Source organism: Tiliqua scincoides, chromosome 5, assembly GCF_035046505.1.
Source record: "Tiliqua scincoides isolate rTilSci1 chromosome 5, rTilSci1.hap2, whole genome shotgun sequence".
Classification (NCBI taxonomy): Eukaryota; Metazoa; Chordata; class Lepidosauria; order Squamata; family Scincidae; genus Tiliqua; species Tiliqua scincoides.
Window position 1 is genome coordinate 87,714,906 of NC_089825.1, and position 5,017 is coordinate 87,719,922.

Below are 5,017 nucleotides of genomic sequence, written 5' to 3' on the forward strand. Positions count from 1 at the left end.
AAGTGTGCAATTCACCTGACCTGCTGCCCCCACTAAGCCTCTGAGCCAGCTGATACTGTATCTAGTTTCTCATCTATCATCTTGAACAAATAAGAAGAGTGCTGCTGAATCAGACCAAGGATTCATCTAGGCCAGTCTCATGTTTCCAACATATTTTGTTGATGTATTTTAATTTAATTTATAGCATGAACTTTTGATGTCCATGTTGGCCCCCGGTCCAGGCTGCTGTCAAGAGAGGTGCTCCTATTACCTCCATCTATTATTATTGCAGCATCCACTGCATGGCACTACACAGAGTGAACACATGTCCATGTCCCAAAGGAGACAGGGACTAATCTCCAAAATTAGTTCTATTATTTGCTCTGAGCATTTACTGCAGCAACTGTTACCCTGCACGTGCCTGATCTCGTCTGATCTCGGAAGCTAAGCAGGGTCAGGCCTGGTTAGTACTTGGATGGGAGACTGCTTGGGAATACCGGGTGCTGTAGGCTTATACCATAGTCTTTCGCGACTGAAGGTTGCCAACCAACCATTACTGAAAGCATCTGGAAGGCATGGCCTCTGCCTTGGAAGCAGCACCCTTCAATTCCCTATGTAACAGGACTAATTTGTGAGTACACAGTGATGAAAGAAAAGCTTTCTGCACATGCTTAGAGGCACCATCTTGTTTATTTTAATTGTAGATGTTGCAGGGCTGAACCTCAAATATCAAAACATGCTCCAGGGTTAAGTCTGGTTAATATGCGGTAAATGATGCATTAGAATTCTGGGATGGTAAAATGGGCTTCACTTTACTACATCAGGCTGTAGGTGGTGGATCGCACTTATGAATGCTTTCCTACATAAACAACAACTCCCTGCAAGTAAACACCCAGTGCACTTGGTAGGGGGCAGAACTAGAAACTCTCTCCCTGACTTTTTTTTTAAAACATGCAGGGAGGTTTTTCATGTGGGGGAGATTTCAAAAATGGCACCTCCGTCTACAGTTTGAAGTGGCACTGTCTATTCTCCCACCTCATTCAGCTGCATGGGCAGACCAGATCTACCAACACGGATCTGCATAGATCTTGAGGCAGTGGCAAGACAAGAGCTCCAACCATTCATTCATTCATTCATTCATTCATTCACGGTATTTTTACCATGCCTTTCTCCCCAAATACAAGTTCAGAAAGTACAAGTACAAGTCTCCTCCTCTTACAAGTACAGAAAAAGTAAAATCACAGTTAAAAACAATTTTACTGGTCTATTTCATCAATCCCCTTTATATATTGGATTTCCCCCTCTTTTGGTACCGACTGCAGGATGACCACAATGTGACTTAGCAGATATGCTTATCTGAAGGCTGAACATGCTATGTAACTGAAGCCCAGAGAGTATTTCTTTACTTTGATAAGCTACTGCATGAATGGGTAATTGACATCAGTGGAGGGGGGGGGGTTGGGGTGAAGTCTGGTTTGGCCACTGAGCATGGGGTACATCCCACAGATGGTCCATTTGGTTGGGCCAACTACTGAGCCCTCAATACCTGTGGCAGTGCCCAGTGTGCCATGAGGAGGTGGGGTGCCATGGTAGGGGGTCCACTGCAGGGCTTTGCCCCAGGGCCCCCAGCAACCTGCTACCAATGCTGACAAGGGGAGAGGGGGCTCTTCACCTATTCTCCACCTGCTGTTTCCTTGCTCCAAACTGCCCCTCCATACTGTGATGGGGTTTCAAATGCAATATGTCTCCCCCGCCCCCCCCCCAAAAAAAAAAAAAAAACTATTTGAAATCCCATAGGAGTAAAAGCTGTTTGGGGAGAAAGTCAAGGGAAACAGCAGACAGGGAAAGAGATAAGGGCACTCTCCACCTGCCACCTCTGTGCTCTCAATCACCCATTTGGAAGCAGCCTTTCAAGCTAAGAAGGGCCATTACCCACAGTTTCAGGCATTTGAATTTAACATGCCACTTGACCCTCAGGTAAGGCAAGCCCAGGACATTTTGATGCCTGAAGTGGAAAATCCAAAAATACCGCTTTGCTTCTCTTTAATTGACATGGGGCATGATCCACTGCGGATGTTTTCCAGACCACATTTCATTAATACAAACAGGAACTGCATTAGAGAACAGTCTCAGGGCTCAGAAGAAGATAGCCACTGAGCATATAAACAATGTACTTTCTAACTACAGAAACAAAATTCTAACCTGCGCAACAAAATATTTTAAGGACACCTTATGCTTTTGATCAGGGTGTCTCCATTGTGGTCCACTGGCCTCAGGGAGGGTTCACCACCTAGGGGTTTGGTGAGCTTTCCACTTCTTTCTAGGGAACGAGGATATGGGTGGCATGCATGGAGTGGAACCTATAGTGAATACAGTCTTTTTCAATGACTTGACTGCATTTGTACTTAAGTGTCTGAGGGCGCAATCCTAACCCCTGACATAAGCACTGACATAAGGGCAACGAAGCTCCAAGATACGGGAACAAACATTTCCTTACTTTGAGGAGGCCTCCATGAGTGACACCCAACTGCAGGATGCATCACATGTCCCATTGGCACCGCTATGCCAGTGCTGGAAAGCACTGACATAAGGGGTTAGGATTGCACCCTAAGCCTACATTTCAGGCCAAGGAGGAATTTGTCACCACCTCAGATTGGCTGAGCTTCATAGTCATCAAGCCCATGCTCTGCACCAAGAAGGTCCCCAGGTTCAGTCCTTTGCACCCCCTGTGGTCTCCATGTTAGACCTTGGGGAGCCATTGCTGCCAGCCAGAGTGGGCAGTACTGTATTGGCCTAGATCGCCCAAATGCGTGATGCAGACTAAAGCAGCTGCAAAGGCTCAAATCATTCAACCAAAGGGAGGTTAAACCTCCCTCCAGCAGTGCGTGACTTGGTTCAATTTCTGGAATCACTTGGAGCTATTTTGTTCTGCACGCATTTTTTGACAGGACACCTGCTCTCTCTCTCTCTCTCTCTCTCTCTCTCTCTCTCTCTCTCCTTGTGGCACACTTTGGCCTGGATTGTATGGGCTGAGCTCTGGAGAGAGGCCAAGGGATCAGGTATGCCTAGAAACATCACTCCAAAAAGTCAACTATTTTGACTTTCCTGGTAGTCCTTTCTCCTAGTTCCGGGACGGGGTGCACTCTGCACATGCTCAAGGACATAGTAGTCTAGTCTGCCTTTCTACATTCCAAGGATGAATCCTGAACATACAAGCATGTGAATCTGCCTTATTCTGAGCCAGGCCATCCAGTCTGCAATAACTGACAGAGACTTCCTCCACCAAAGATGGGGCCTTTTCCAGCCTTGTACAGAGGTACCAGGGCTTGAACCTGGGGCCTTCTGTATGCACAGTAGCCTCCCTATCACTGAGCTCAGCCTGGGGAGCCCTGACACATCTAAAGCACCAGAGGAAGTAAGGTCTTTTGAGCAGTCAGGTCTTTTGAGGAGGTGGTCAAACGAGTTGGCTTTTTGGTCACCTCCAGTTCAAAGATTAGGATTATTATTATAAACCAATCCAGGCTTAACCAGGAGATCATAACAGGCCAGACAGCAGGCAGGGGCCGTCTTTGAATGTCCCTCCCTGGATCAGCTGCTTCTTCTAACTACCAGGAGCAAGGGCTGCTGTCCTTACAACCCATGTGCTTTTGGCAGTTAGGAATTTCACCAGTAGTGAAACAGCCTTTTCACTCTTACCCAACAAAACGGGGGTGTCACCTTTTGTCTGATTTTCTTTACACTTTTAAAGAAAAGCCCTAAGAATCATGAGGAGACCTGGACTGCTGTGGGCTACCCCTCCCTTCCCTTCTTCTTTTTCTCCCCCCCCCCATTTGTTTAATCTCTCTCCCCCCTCAAGCCTTTTTTGCCTGGTGACAGGAAAGAGCTACACTCGGCATGCGGCTAGGGCTTTCGGTCCTGGAGACGGCGCGTCCGTCGGTGGGTTTTTGATGTCTGCAGTTCACAAGCCGCCCTTCCAGGTGGCTCAAAAGCATCTCTGTGGCTCAGACATGGAGACTCGCGTCTGCATCTCCCACCCCTACCTCAAATCCCTTCTTCCTCCTTCTCCTCCGCTGCCTTAAGACTTTGCTTCCTTTCTCCCAGGGATCTGTAATTTAATTTCTCTCTTTCTCTTCTTTTTCTTTGCTTTCTACAAGGTAACAGTGCTGCAAAAGTCACTCTTGCCAAATCTTCAAAGGTCAATGACCAAAATGTACAGTCAGGTTTATGTCCCTATATCACCTTTGGGTCTTGCTTGTAACAATTTCAATTGTCAAAGGCTTGAGCAGAAGCAAACTACATGTGTTCAATGATCAGTTCTTCACAGAGGTTTTCTAAATATAGTACTGAACAAACAACTAAGCTTTGCTAGAGTAGGGCTGCAAATCAAATAGACCCTTGCAATAATGCGGGTCCTTTGCGAAGACAAATTCTGCAGGAACTGAACTGCTTGATCTGGGGCTTTATGATTTTATTTGCTCCCCCAAGTTTCCCTCTGCAAATGTCAGTGTTCTTAGCACATGTTGATGTTCTCTAGACATTTTTCAAATACTAGATTACTGTATTTGCCAAATATTTAGCATCTGTATTGTCATTCCCACTGATAGTTGATATAACCATGTTATGTGTAAATAATAAGTACAGTGGACCCTCCATATCCACGGATTCAGAACCTCTGGATTTCATGATCTGTAGGTTCCAAACTGAGCTTTTTTTTTTTTTGCAGAATTTGGACCGCCTTGTTGCAGAATAGGAATTATTTTGTGTGGAGAACACACAGTCTTGCTTATAATCCTGTTACAGACTTGCAAGACTGCAGAAATTCAGCAGTGAGGTTACCCCCCCCCCCCAAGACAGTGGAGAGGAAGCAAGACTCAGGCCATTGCTCTTTGCTAGTGTATTATGTTTCATTAAGCCAAGCCCAACTTTAAATCACTCATTTACTGAGTTCCACACCCATGGCATAGGGTGGGGTCATGTAAAGAAGATGGTAGTAGAGAAGAGCTGGTTTGCTCCTTTAGCGCACTTGTGGCAGAAGAGG

General features: G+C 46.1%; 1 pseudogene; it reads left to right on the plus strand.

Annotated features, from left to right (window-relative positions):
* Positions 1-371: 371 nt before the first annotated feature.
* Positions 372-491, plus strand: LOC136654739 (5S ribosomal RNA; annotated as a pseudogene).
* The last annotated feature ends 4,526 nt before the right edge of the window (positions 492-5,017 follow it).